This window comes from Marmota flaviventris, chromosome 1, assembly GCF_047511675.1.
Source record: "Marmota flaviventris isolate mMarFla1 chromosome 1, mMarFla1.hap1, whole genome shotgun sequence".
Lineage (NCBI taxonomy): Eukaryota > Metazoa > Chordata > Mammalia > Rodentia > Sciuridae > Marmota > Marmota flaviventris.
Genome location: NC_092498.1, coordinates 113,695,415 through 113,710,880, shown reverse-complemented (window position 1 = coordinate 113,710,880; position 15,466 = coordinate 113,695,415). Strand labels below are relative to the sequence as shown.

The window sequence follows — 15,466 nt, the reverse complement described above, 5'->3', positions numbered from 1 at the left end:
CCAGCTTAGGCGACACTAACTTCAGCCTCGAGAGCTGGTTTCGCGTTGACTAACCTGCCCTCCTAGAGGCAGGTCCGGGTCCCGGGAGTATCCCCTGTTCCCAACCAGGACACCCCCTGCTTCCTTCGCCCCTGGGGCCCCGCTTTGAACTTCCCCAGGACTCAGGTGACTTCCGATCAGTGAGAGAAAAGGAGAAACAAGTGATGGAAAACTTCTCCCTAAAGAACCTAGGGTGCTTCTCCTAAGGGTGTGCAATGATGAGTCCACCTCTTGGGTAACCCCATAGTTTAAACAGGTTACCTGCTCCCCAAGCCAAGGCAAGGTCTTCCTGAGGTGGGTCCCTGAATCAGGACGGAAACTGGGACTTTGCTTAGCTTCCATACACACCCTTCCTTGTAGCAGAATCCTTTCCAAGTTGAGCAGGCAGGAGGATGTTGGCTGGCTCGATTATGTTTCTCTGCAGGTTGTTTGGGTGTTGAGCATAGGACATTTGTGAAAGGGAAGGGAAGAGTTCATTATCAGTCTGCCTGAGTAGGGAAACCGGTCTCTGGTTCTTCATCCAAAATTTCAAGCTGTGATATTTGAAAAAGAATATTTTGCTGGTGGAAGATAACTCCAAGTTCCTTTGTTTACTCAACTTGGATTACTGAAAATCTAGGACTTAGTGTTGTCACTTACTGTAGTTACTTTGGGCCATGCTTTTGGTTTTCTGAGCCTTACATTCCTCATTTGTAAAGGGGGTGAATGGTGATAATTCCCTTGCAGGGTATTGTGAAGATTAAATGATATACTGTAGGTAACACCCACATACAGATGGCAGTCAATAAACATTTTAATAATACTTTTTATAATGCTTCACAGTTCACCAAGTGAACTTCACAGTTCACCTCATTTACCCTGGGAATGCTTGTGAGCTTCCTATCTTATGAATCCCTGTAAAAGGCAAAGTTTGTCTTTAGATCAGTACAAGGGTCTCTGAGAGCTGTAAACCTGAGGCTCAGTAAGTGGTTTCAGAGTGATTGCTGCTTTCTATGGGACTTCTACAATCTGATCACTTCTAGTGTTTGCTTTATGTGAGGAGTGAGGGAGGGACATTCTGAGAGCCAGGATATGTCAACATAACTGTAACCTAGTAACCCCTTAGCTCCACTTTGCCATCTGTGTGTTCAGGATTTAATGTCCTCTACAGAGAGAGAGAGAGAGAGAGAGAGGGAGAGAGAGGTATGGGTGGAAATAGACTGGTTCCTCTTCTGGAAAGGGCAGAGTAATGGCTCTGGAAAGTGTAAAGTGAGCCAATTCTCTTATGCTTGTTGCAAGGTGAATCTCCCTGGGTACCTTTGCTTTGCTAGGTCAAATGAAGCAACTCTTACATAGTTTAAACCCCCATCCTGTTATGCTTTTATTAGGAGTCTGGGGTAAAGGCAAGTAAATGCCATTGTGAAACAAGTTGTGATAAGAGGCCCAGGTTTTCAATTCAGAATCTCACCATCTTGGTTTCTTACCATTCTGATTCATGAGTGCTTTTGTGACCTTTCCTCTCCAGTTCCAGAAGCAGTTTTAGAGATATACCACATAGTCTTCAGCATCACATCCCGTCAAAAGCCTACCCACTAGTTTTTTAAATCCTTTCCAATAAAAAACACGTTTTACACTGAGGATATGCCAAGACTGCCATTTCATATTTTGTGATACTGTAATTTTCTCTAAAATTTTGTGGATGGAAAAAATTATTCCAATAGTTATATTCTGCACAATTTTGTAATATTTAAATTACTGGTGGTTTGCATTTTTGAATGCTGACTTTATAAAAACAGTTAGCTCATTCCCCATCAATGCTACTTCTAATTACAGTGTGTAGGCAACCCCAAATGATCTCCCTTCTCTCCATTCTTCCTTTGAGATTCTCTTTCTTCCTTCACACTTATAAGAAGTACAGTAGAGGTTAATGGTAGGATCTAGACTGTCCTCTAAAGGAGGAAGGCAGCCAAGACCAGGGGACCAATGGGCTTCCTGTACTGGGCTCCCCTCGGGAATTTACTGACATTTAATGGAGAGTGATAAGTTTTGGTGATCTTGCTACTTGAGTTCTTTGTATAAGGCACACTTTCATGGGTGTTTTACCACACTGGGAGCTATTAGGTCTATATCAACAGAGCTCCTCTTAGATTAAGATTACCTTTTATAAGTATGTACATTGATGTTCATTCCTCTCTAACTCTTCAACTGGCCTGCAGTATGTCTGGCCATAAAACCTATGATATTTAACAGAGAAAGCTTCATACTCTCTGTAAAGTCCAGTCCCACTCAAGGACTTCATTAGTGCTAACAGAATTACCTTTGCACGACATGGTGTCTGAAGTAGAGGGGCTGGGGTGGTGGCTCAGTGGTAGAACACTTGCCTAGCATGTGTGAGGCACTGGGTTCAATTCCCAGCACCACATATAAATGAATGAAATAAAAAGGTCCATCGATATCTTAAAAAAAAAAAACACACAAATACTTAAAAAAAAAAAAAAAGAGTGGAGCAGAGCAAAAATGCATATCAGTTACTTGTGTGCTCTGAGTATTTTAAGATACACCATGACACCAGAGATCTCTGACCCTTTTGTGAAAATTTGTTTTGGCCCTTAGATAACTTACATGTTTGACCTATGAAATGAGCCCTTTTATAAATCTTAAAACAAAAAAGCATTTCATTTAGGCTCATTGCCAATCAACAGTGAGTTGGTCCACTCAATCTAGATATTATTGATACACTCATGGTTCAGTATAGTTGGACCAAAAGTAATAAATGATTAAGGTAGAATAGATTGCTTTAAGTAGCTTCATGATCTCCAGATTAGGGATTTATTTTATTTTACTTTATTTTTTGTACCTGAAATTGAACTTAGGGTGCTCTACCTCAAAGCCATATCACTAGCCCCTTTTCCTTTTTTTTTAGTTGTAGATGGACACAATATTTATTTATTTTTATGTGGTGCTGAAGATTGAACCCAGTGCCTCATACATGCCTGGCAAGTGCTCCACCACTGAGCCACACCTCCAGGCCCCTTTTCCCTTTTTATTTTGAGACAGGGTCTCACTAAATTATGCAGGCAGGCCTCAAATTTTCTAAACTTCTGCCTCAGCCTCCTAAGTCACTGGGATTATAGGCATGTGCCACCACACCCAGGTAGATTAGGGATTTTGATATATCATCTTCAGTTTAGAATTTTTGGCTTGGAATGCCACCTGAGGCTCTAGGTCAGATGTAGGCAGACATTTTTGTAAACAGCAAGACAGTAAAGTATTTGGGTTTGGACCACATACTGTCTCTGTTGCAGTTACCCAACTTTGACTTTGTAGGGCAAAAGCAGCCATAAACAGAATGCAAATGAACAGGCCTGATTGTATTCTAATAAAACTATATATATTTAAATATATATATATATGTGTGTGTGTGTGTGTGTGTATGTATTTTTTTTCAGTACTGGGGAATGAACCAATGAATTTTCTACCATTGAGCGATAGCCCCAACATCCTTTTATATTTTACTTTGAGACACAGTCTTCCTATGTTGCCCAGGCTAGCTTTGAACTTGCTGATCCTCCTGCCTCAGCCTCCCAAGTAGCAGGGATCACAGGCATGTATCATTGTGTCTGCATTCATATAATTTTTTATATGTCACAGAATATTACCTTTTGATTTTTATTTTCAAAATGTAAAACCCAGTCTTAGCTTGTGGGCCATATAGAAACAGGCAGTGGGCCAGATTTGTCCTTTAGGCTATAGTTTACCAAGTCCTGCTCTAGGTCCATGTGTACTGATTTTTTTCGGCATGCATTGGTCTGGAAAAGGTTACTAGGAGGCTTGATTTTGGTAGTGGATAAGCTTTGTACCATTTACTGTTGGCTAACCTTAAGATACATGTAGATCCAGGTGTAGTGATCCAGGTATAGTAGTTCCACTTACTCAAGAGACTGACAGGAAGGTGGCTTGAGCCCAGGAGTTTGAGGCCAGCCTAAGCAACATAATGAGACTCTTAAAAAGGAGAAGAAAGGGGCTGGGATGTTGGCTCAGTGGTAGAGCACTTGCCTAGCATGTGTGAGGCACTGGGTTCGATTCTCAGCGCCGCATATAAATAAATAAATAAAATAAAGGTCCATTGACAATAAAAAAGGAGAAGAAAAAGCCGAGCCTGGTGTGCATCCCTGTTATCCTAGCAGCTCGGGAGGCTGAAACAGGAGGATTGCAAGTTCAAAGCCAGCCTCAGCAAAAGCAAGGGGCTAAGCAACTCAGTGAGACTCTGTCTCAAAATAAAAAAATAGGGCTGGGGATGTGGCTCAGTGGTCAAGTGCCCAAGTTCAATCTCCAGTACCCCCCAAAAAAATTAAAAAAGGAGAGAAGATACAGACTGGAGAAATAGTTAAAGTGATAAATTCTATATTTTATCACATTAAAAAAAAAGTTGCAGTTGGGGGAAATGCTCATACATTCGGATCTTTAATGACTTTCAAAAAATACTTTAAAGGGAAACTCAGTATGGTTCAGTGTTTGCTACATAAGGAAAACAGTGCCTGCCTGAGAACCGACTTATAGTTTGTCCAGTTAACTATGGCTACAGATGTTGGTGGGAACAGACCCTTGAGAGATCTGTTTCTCAGAGAAAAGCCCAGGCAGCAGGTGGCATCAGCCTGGAGACCTAGAAAAACAGCCAGGAAAGAAAAAAGAAAGAAAAAGAAAACAAGTATCTGTCACTTTTCTAAGCCGTTTATTTTTCTTTGCATGGTTCTATTGTCATATTTAAAGTGGTCTTCACAAAACAACAATGTGCTTAGCATGGCCGATTATTTTGTTTTAATTAAAACATTTTTGAAAAAACAAAATGAAACATTCAAACATACCAAGTTGATTGTGTTTGTACTGTGGAACACTTAATGCAAAACACTTGAGAGAGACGTAAGTTTGGATCTGTAGTTTCTGCCTCCCAAATAAGGACAACTTAGCAGGAATTAAATGTGTCCCTTAGAAAACTACCTATACAGGGTTGGAGGTGAGATCTCCTCAAGCCCTGGCACCACTTGGCAGGCCAGTTTCTGGCTGGCTCACTGTGCAGCCTCTGCGTGACTGACAACCATGACATTTCTACTATATTCCACTTGACCTTGAGACTCCAGCCAGAACCAGGAGGTATTCGTCCAGGAGGAGCCTTCCTCAGTCACTCTAGTTTTTCCTCCCTCTCTTGTCATCATTGTCTTCCTCCCAAGGTGGCAGCACTTTTTCCCCAGACCTCACTTTCTGAAACACGGTCTGATCAGGGAAAGTAGAGAGGCCATTGTAGAAATGTTGAGAGGGATGTCCTTATAAATAACCACTCTACAGAACCTGCCTTCTCCCTCTAAGGAGATCTCCCCCCCACCTCCCCAACCCTCTTTCTAGGTAAACACTGCCTTAGCCTGGACTTGTACTAGTCTGGAGAGGAATGAAGTCGGCGCTAGGAAGCACCTGGGCACATAGGGGTTTTTAGGCCACTTCACAGGCAAAGTTGCCTCTCTCCCTCCCACTTCTACAACTGTACTCTCTTGGGGCTGCCCCATCCGCTGGGCCCAGATTCTTATTTCCCTTGCCATGGATTTAATTCCTGGCAGGGAGCCAAAGCATTAAACTTTTATTGTTCAATTTACCACAAGGGCGGGGCCCTGCTTCTAGTGGGCTGAGGAGGCTGCGGCCGCTTCCAAACCCGAGTGTCACACCACATTAGCAATTGCAGACTTTGAGGGCTGGATTTCTTTCAATTTGGTTAGATACTTGGTTAGAACCAGAACAGTATACTCACACTCCAAGTTTTAAAGCTAGGAAATGGTAAAAAACAGCATAAGCAACTTTTAAAGATGATTCATGATGGTTGTAGCCATGTATGGCTGACCCTGCATGGTCTCTTTATATCTTCCAAACAGATAGATTAAATGGCTGTGCAGTTACTTTAGTGTCCTAAAGTCGCATGACAACATGGCAACCAAGTAGTTCTCTTTTAGAATACCAGGGACTGTTAACTAATCCCATCACAGTATGTAAATTACTTGCTGCTGTTCAATCTATAAAAATTCATCTTCAAAGAAAATTATTGGGCTGGTAAAAATATTTTTAATAATGACCACAGAAGCCATATTTGTTTTTCTTTGATGTTCTTCCGAAGTCTCTTCTGGTTCTAATCAGATTGTTCCCACATAAAATACAGTGGAAATCTACAATAATAAAATCCCTATTCCTATGTCTATGGGGAAATAAACAGGATGGGACTGTCTTTTTAAGGGGCTTTCCCCTCGCCTTTCCCCAGACTCAAAGCCTCTATTACTGGTGGGTGTTTTGGCATCAGTTAAGGGCCTTCAATCCTTCCCTCCCTCCATGTTTTGCTCTTTCATTAAAGTGTTTCTGTTGTCTAATTATATCCTTTCAATCAAATTAGAGACTGCAGCATCTGGTGAGGGCCCTAACTGCTGCCATCTGCACCTCGTATATACAGGCCTTTTCAGCTGAGAATCACTCAACTTCCAAATGGCAGGAAGAGATTTAGAAAGAGTTTAGTTGGAGAGGAGGTTAACTTAAAAGGAACGTCTTCAAAGGCTGGGTGCTACGCCCTGCTTGCTGTGATGTATGCACAGCCATGCAGAGCTTCCTTGGCTTGGCTCACCAAAGAATCTTCCCTAGCCCTTCTGCAAGATGAAGAGGTTTCTGATTGTCTTAGCCGAAATGACAGGCCCTCTCCTCCCTGTTATGGTTTTGGAGGAGCCTATACCAAGCTAAGAATGTCTCCCTTGAGAACAATCTTTTGTTATGTGAACACTGGTTAATGAATGTGACACTTTTTGTTTATTTGACCATTTCTTCTAACTCAGTGATTTCAACAGAAGGAGATTTTGCCCCTAGGGGACGTTTTGCAATACTTGGAGGAATTTTTGGCTGTCACAACCAAGGGGGTGCTATTAGCTGTCTATCAGCTAGAAGCCAGGTATGTTGCTAAATATCCTAGAATGCACAGGGCAGCCCCCCACACCAAAAAATTATCCACTGTAAAATGTCAGTGGTGCTGAGAGTGAAAAACCCTCACTATTTTATTTATTTATTTATTATTATTATTATTATTATTATTATTATTATTATTATTATTATTTTTGTCCTTCCTTTCACCATGGCCTAGGAGCAGGCAACTCTGATTAACATTTTTTTTTTTTTTTCCAATCTTAAGAAAGTAGATTCTTCATTGTCCACATCTGGTTTCTTTAGCATTTCTATGGACAATGTTTCAGAAACCTAAAGGGAGTAACGAGGCCTGTGATTGACTTTTCTTTCCACTCTCTAGAGTAAAATTGCCAGATTAAATGAAAGATGTTCAGGGCTGGGGATGTGGCTCAAGCGGTAGCGCGCTCGCCTGGCATGCGTGCGGCCCGGGTTCGATCCTCAGCACCACATACAAACAAAGATGTTGTGTCCGCCAAAAACTAAAAAATAAATATTAAAAAATTCTCACTCTCTTAAAAAAAAAAAATGAAAGATGTTCAATTAAATTTGATTTTTAGTATTTGGGAATACTTAGCTTAAATAAGCATCCATACCAAGGCTGGGTGCTTGGAGTTTACGGTGATCAACTTCTCCAAGATCTATAGCAGTAGAGACCATGAGACTTGTTGTAGATTCCCTGGCTCCTATGGGAGTATAGTGCTTTTTATCCTTGACACAGCCTTGCAAGTTCACCTTTTGTCACTTTTGGTTTTTTGTTTTAGTTGTAGTTGGGCACAGTACCTTTTTTTAAAAAAAAAAAACAACCTTTTTTTTTGTTTAAATATTTATTTTTTAGTTATAGGTATTGCAATATCTTTATTTTATTTTTATGTAGTGCTGAGGATCAAACCCAGTGCCTCACACATGGTAGGTGAGTGCTCTACCTCTGAGCCACAACCCCAGCCCTGGGCACAATACCGTTATTTTATTTATTTATTTTTATGTGGTGCTGAGCATCGAACCCAGTGCCTCACACATGCTAGGCGGGCGCTCTATTGCTTAGTTACAACCCCAGCCCCTCATTTGTTTTTGGTTTTTTTTTTTTAGAATTGATTTATAACAAATTGAGACATTACCCATCAGAAAGCTGGACTTGGCACTTTAAAAATATCTCATGCTTTCTGTTTCCTTATGTGAGAGCTATCTATTGTAAAATTATACTTCAAGATTGAGGAGCTATTTATAAGTAAATATATAAAGTAGATCCATTTGTTGTCACATATTACTTAAGTAGATAAATGCTTCATATCATCAAAGGGTGATAGAACGTGTTCCCTTACTAGCGGTCAAATCCATCAAGGTACTTTGATTTTCTTAGATTTCTGCTGAGCCAGTGACTTCTCACTGAGTCTATTCTTCAACTAAGTCTTGATTTAGTCTCTCTGTATATGTTATAGATTTAGGGGCCATTAGATTAATGGTCTTCGTTTTTTCTTCTTTTTTCTCAAAACTGTCAGGCCTGGGGTTGTGGCTCAGTGGTAGAGAGTGTGCTTAGCATTCATGAGGCCCTGGGCTCTATCTCCAGCACAGAAAAGAGAGAAAAAAAAATGGGGATGGAGGGAAGAACCCAACTATCTTTTGGGTTTTATTTTGATGACTTTATGTGTTTATAATATCCTAAATGATAAACAGAAATTCTTCAAGTACTACTGCATATGCGTGGTGGCTATTCCTGGCAAAAACACATGTACTTCACAATGACAGCCATGGCGTGTTTTCCAGTGGGCCCTGCTTAGGGAGAAGGGGAGCATATTCAAGATGAGAGACAGATGGGGGCACCCAAGCCACTGCATTGTGGGCCTTCTCTGCCTCAACAATTATTTGTTTTTTAAATTTTTACTTAAAAAATAATAATGCTCCTCTGTGAAGTGTTTTCATGAGTCTAATGAAAAACTGTACTTAAGTCCTATGCTTACTATGGTCCAGTTTTCTTGGAATGGTCTTTTGAATAATTAAATATTTCATCTGTTAAGAGAAATGAATAAATTAGAGATTCAAATAGAAGCCCTCAAGTCCCCTTCCAAAAGTATAAATTCCATAGTTAAAATAATTTCAGGCTGGTGCTGTGGCTCAGTGGTATAATGTTTGCCTGGCATGCATGAGGCTCTGGGTTCGATTCCCTAGCACCACACAAAAAACAAACAGAAAAACCAACCTTTAAGAAACATGGTCTTTTTTTTTTCTTGTTACTGTTTTGTGTGTGTGTGTGGGGGGGGGGGGTGTGGTTGCTGGGAATTGAATCCAGGGCCTTGTGCTTGCTGTGCAGGCATTCTACCTTGGAGCTGCACCCCCAGCCTCCTGTGAGTGTTTTAAGGACACTGTCTCCTTAAATGAAAATAAAGATCTAAAAGGTATTTTAATGGAAAAGCTACTGATGCTTAAAAAATTACAGTGATTATTTATGTGGTAATTCTACTTTGGGCAAAAGTGCAGCTGGTTCGATGGTCATTTTGCACAGTTAATACATAATCCAGGAACATAATACATGAATATCTGTCTTGATTTTAGATGGCTGGATTTATGGTTGATTGAATTTATGGTGCTTAAAAAGAAACTAAGGTAGATTAATTATAAAATGAGATGTTAGTAATTGTTTTCAAGATGTCCTTTAAAATTTTTCATTATGGCAAATTTAGATCATGTACCAAAAAATAGGAGAGTGTAAAGGAAGTCATGTATGTTCTTTTCCCAGCTTCCACAAGTATCAACCATGGCCAATAGCTTTCATCCGTGCACCCTGACCTTCCCCCAGGTTACTTTGTAACAAATCTCAGATAGCATATCATCTTATCTGTAAATATTTTATGTATCTTTAAATTAGGAAAACTTTTTTCTTTCTTTTTTTTTTGGGGGGGGGGGTACTAAGGATTTAACATAAGGGTGCTTAACCAGTTGCTAAGGTTGACTTCAAACTTTTAAATCTTCTACCTCAGCCTCCCAAATCAATGGGATTATAAACATGTTCTACCACCCCCAGCAAGAATTCTTTAAAAAAGAATAATAATAAATAGTACCATTATTGCACCTAAAAAACAAATAATTCCTCAGTGTCATCAAACATGCAGTCAGTATTCAAATGTTGCTGGTTGTCTCATCAGTATTTTTTATAGTTCAGTCAGGATCTAAACAAGGTAATATTTAGATAGTATGAGTCTTAAGTCTGTATTAACCTTTAGGTTTCCCTTTCCCCCGCTTTTCTTTCTTTCTTTCCTTTTAGTTGTAGATGGACACAATATCTGTATTTTATTTATTTATTATTTTTATGCAGTGCTGAGGATTGAACCCAGTGCCTCACACATGCTAGGCAAGCACTCTACCACTGAGCTACACCCTGGCCCCTTCCCCTCTTTTTTTTTTTTGTTGCAATGTATTTGTTTAAGATGCAATTTTTCTTTAAGCAAAAGGAAGACTTAAATGCTTCTTCAGAGGGAAGGCCCTCCCTCCATAGAATCTCCATAGAATTCTTACTTCCATTGGAAAAGCAGGTAGAATAACAAAATTTTAAGCCTGGAAGAGATTTTTAGTCATCAGTTATTTCCAGTTACGTCACCCCGGACTTTTGAATCTTAGTTCCATTTTGTTAGATCTTGAAATTGTAGATGTTTGAGTTTAGACTAAAGGGACATTGAGGACCTTCAGGGTCAAATCCTCCCATTTTGCAAGTGAGGAAACCAGAGATAAAATCTAGGACCCAAGTGTCTGGGTGGTTTGCTCAAACCATACCTTGTCAGCTTGTGTCCCATTATCTAGTGTCATTTCTCCTTTATGCTAATGATTCTCAGTATGTACTGTGTGTGTAGCAGGGTCCCTTCCTACAGCTGTCTTCTCCCTATTGTAGATCTGATAACCTCCTCCATGTGATCACAGAAATCACTGCTTTTGGGGAACAGAGATGTCACCTCTGTAGTGTGTGGAAAAGGGTTGGGAACCACTGCCTTCCCAGGGTTATTTGTCCCTATATCTATCATAGGGTTGTTCAGAGCAGAAATCAGCATCCTGTAGTGCTTTGAAGTGTCTCAGGGTAGGGGCAGCTTATCCAGGAGTTTGGGCCTTGAGGATGACCCCACAGGTTCCCACTGGGCAGCAATCTGTAGTTGAAAGCCAACAGAGAGTAGCAGGTATGTTGTTGAACATTTGACAACACTGTCAGGCTGCACTCTAAACAGTAAGAGGAGCTTTTCCACCTAAAGCTTTGCACTTCTGTAAACTACTTACCAAATGTCATAGACATTAAAAAAACAAAAACAAAGAAAAACAGGAGATATTCCCAGTGGAAAATGTTGTTTGCTGTCTTATATTAAGATGCTGGAACTGAATTTAATGTGTATTGCTTCATGTTGATTCTAAAGTAGGCCAATACCAGCCAGATTCTTCCAACGTAATATCAATAGAGAAGCTAAATTGTCCCAAGTAGGACAGAGATTTAACTTTAGTGGCCTAAAACAAAGATTCTCACAAGCATCACATATAGAGATCCAACCAATTCTATCAAAAAATCAGGAATCTTCTAGACTCAATATGAGAAAAATATTGTTTCTCAGTAGTATGGTTTTAGACAAATAATGTGTTAGTCAGCTTTCCATTTCTATGACAAATACCTGAGATAATTCACTAATAAAGAGAAAGATTGCTGAGCACAGTGGCGCACGCCCGTAATCTCAGTGGCTCTGGAGGCTGAGGCAGGAGGATCTGTTCAAGGCTAGCCTCAGCAACTTAGTGAGGCCCTGTTTCTAAATAAAATACAAAAAAGGGTTGGGGGGCTGGGATTATGGCTCAGTGGTAGAGTGCATCCTCAGCACCACATAAAAATAAATAAGTGAAATAAAGGTATTGTGTCCAACTACAACTAAAAAATAAATATTTTTTTAAAAAAGGGCTGGGGATAAGGCCCCTGAGTTCAATCACTGGTACCAGAGAGAGAGAAAGAGAGAGAGAGAGGGAGAGAAGGAAGGAGAGAAGAGATTTATTTTGTTTTAAAGCTTTGGAAATTCAGTTAATGATCACTTGACCTTGTTTTGGGCCTGGGGTGAGGCAGCCCATCATGGCAGTAGCATTTTATGGGGCAAACTGCTCACTTTATGGGTAGGAAGTAAATATAGGAATGAGGGCATGTCCCCAGTTACTGAAAGACCTCCCACTAGGCCCCATCTCTTAAAGGTTCCACCACCACTCAGTAATGCCCGGGGCTGGGGACCACACCTTGACCCTTGGGGGACATTTAAGATTCAAACTAGTCAGGCATGATTACAGGTATTGCACACCTGTAATCTCAGTGGCTCGGGAAGCTGAGGCAGGAGCATCATAGTTCAAAGCCACCATCAGCAACTTAGTGAGGCCTTAAGCAACTCAGTGAGATTCTATCTCAAAAAAAAAAAAAAAAAAAAAAAGAATGGGGATGTGGCTTGGTAGTTAAGCTCCCCTGGGTTCAATCCCTGGTACACCCCCCCCCCCAAAGAAAAAGGGATTCAAATTACAAACTGGGTGTGGAGGTGCACACCCACACATCCCAGCTACTTGAGAGGCAAGGCAGAAGAATCACAAATTTGAGGCCAGCTTGGGCATTTAGGTAGACTCTATCTCAAAATAAGAAAATTTAAAAAGTCCTGGTGTGTAACTTAGTGATAAAATGCTTATGTAGCATGTGGGAGCCCCAGAACTGAAAATAAAAAATTATAGCATTATGTTCAGGACTGACTTAGTTATAGAGCTTCATAGAGAGTATTTTCTTCAACTGTATTAAGTCCTATTAAGGAGCAGATTGTCTTTTAGATTAACTGCTGCACTAGCTCACATGTCAAGTTTTAGTTGTTTTAATAGAACACCTTTGTACAGTTTTATTACTTTCTTTCTTTTTAAGTCTGGAGGTCTTTTAATTTTTTGTACCTCATATTCCATGAATTCATAAGGACTAGGTTCTAGCAGCTCAGTTTCTTTCATTGTTTCTCACAAAGCAAGCTTCTCTGTGGGGGAGCAGGCTGGTGCTTCAGTTGAACCCAAATACGGTTCACTCTGGCTTCCTTCCTTTTCTGTTCATTTTCTTCATACATTTAAGGATGCCATCTCTGCTCTTGGGGTAGTCAGTGTGCTCAGTGCTCATATTAACCCTCTCGGCAAGAATCTTGCTCTTCACTTGTTTGTTTCTGACAATGCCAGCGCATTGGGTCATCCTGTAGAGGACAGCTTTGCTAGGGTCCTATTGTGGGTGTGCCTTTTTGAGTATAGCCCTTTCCCTCCATGTCTACCATGTCACCTTACTTGTAGATTTGCATGTACATTGCCAAAAGAACAATTCCATGCTTTGGAAGGCCTTCATGTTCATCATTTAGAGGAATTACTGGAAACGGTGGTTCCAGCTGAAAGGATTTATTATAGTTTTAAAGATGAACTTTAAAAATATGTCCATGTACTCAAGAGGCCGAGGCAGGAAGCTACCAAGTTTGAGGCCAGTCTAGGCAACTTAGGAAGACCTATCTCAAAATAAAATTTAAAAAGGGTATAGGGATGGAGCAGGGGTTGTGGCTCTGTGGCAGAGCTCTGGCCTTGCACGTGTGAGGCACTGGGTTTGATCCTCAGCACCACATAAATAAGTAAAATAAAGGTATGTGTCCATCTATGACTAAAAAATTATATATATATATATGTATGTATATATATGCATATATGTATATATGTATGTGTGTGTGTGTGTGTGTGTGTGTATATATATATATATTTCTTTTTTTTTAAAGGGTATAGGGATGTAACTTAATGGTAGAGCATTTGCTTGTACTAGGCCCTGGATTCAGTTCCCAGTAGGAAGGGGACGTGGATGTACATGTATAATTTGACTGTTTTTGTTTTTCTTAAATACTAGGGATTGAACACAGGGGTTTTCTTCCACAAAGCCACATCCCCAGTCCTTTATAAAATTTTAAAAAATTCTTATTTTGAGACAGTTTGAGCAGCTCAACTCTCACTGAGTTGCTGAGGCTGGCTTCAAACTTGTAGTCATCCTTCCTCAATCTTCAGTGGCTGGGATTAAAGGTGTGTGCCACCATGACCATCTTAATTTAACAGTTTTGCTCAACTCGTATTTTCCTCACTTATTATAAGTATTGAATTTTGTGATTTCAGTAGCATATATAAATGAAAATATATTTCATCATATTTACAGCTGAAAGTTTGATTAGGAAATGCCTGTTTGCTGCATTATATAATTTTAAAAAAATATTTATTTATTTATTTTTTAGGTGTAGATGGACACAACACAATGCCTTTTATTTTCATGTGGTGCTGGAGATTGAACCCGGGTCCCGCCTGTGCTAGGCGAGTGCTCTACCGCTGAGCCACAATCCCAGCCCCATTATATCATTTTTCTTACCTCTTATTTATTAACTGCTAGTATTAAACATAGGATCAAACCATATATGTTTTCCACCCTGATGGCGGCCTGATAACTTTAAACAAAATTGTGATAGAATGATGTGCCAACTGCTCATGTTACACTGTATTTTTATAGCTAACTATTTTTATGCATTAGAATAAGCTAAATTATTAAGATAATTTTATTTTCAAACTTATAATACAGTCTGATTATTTTTATAAAATTACATAATAATAATTTTTGTACGCCCTACTTTGTGCTAGGTACTTTACTTACACATCCTCCAGGTTTTTATATATATATATATTTTTTTGTTGTTGTTGTTGTAGTTGGACACAATATCTTTATTTTATTTATTTATTTTTACGTGTTGCTGAGGATCAAACCCAGAGCCTCGCATGTGCTAGCGAGCGCTCTACCACTGAGCCCCAGCCCCAGCCCCACATATTCTCTAGTTCTTCCATCTCCCTTGAGCTACAGATAATTTAGCCCCCACCACCTATTTTGCAAGCAAAGATTCTAAAGTTCAGTTTATAAACCAAAAAACTGAGTGAAGCCTGATTCTTGAGCTCCTAACATGTGCTTTCCATACTGGGTCACTTTGTTGCTAGATGGCTTCTTGATAAGAGCTTTCCTAGCTTTTCCCCTAACTGGGAGGCTGTACTTTCTCAGTCATTGTTGCTAAGTTGGAAATGCTGGAGGGCCTCAGGGCTCCAGCCCCAGATGACCTTTCTGTCCATACACAGTAACCTTGTTTTGTTCACATGGAAGTGCTGGGGATTGCCACATTTCTAGCTCTAGCCTTGGCCTCTTTCCTCAGTTCTAGCCTCGTGTAGCCATCTGCATACTCTTATATGCTCTCAGCTTTCTGAAAGGTGTCTCATACTTCACCCATCCTAAACCAAACCTTCATTACACTCCCCAAACTCCGCCCTTCTGAGCCCTCTCTAGTATGGTAAATGGCCTCCTTGCTCACTAGTTTCTCAGGCCCAAATCCTTGATGTTCTACTTGATGCCTCCTTCTCTCAGACTAGATTCAAACTCCTGGCAAATATTTTTTGGCTT

At 40.1% G+C, this 15,466-nt stretch overlaps 1 protein-coding gene across 3 annotated transcripts in view; it reads left to right on the top strand.

The window, feature by feature from the left end:
* Nucleotides 1–15,466, top strand: part of Kremen1 (kringle containing transmembrane protein 1) — a 71,876-nt gene that overhangs the window by 722 nt on the left and 55,688 nt on the right. The gene's annotated exons all lie outside the window — the stretch shown is intronic.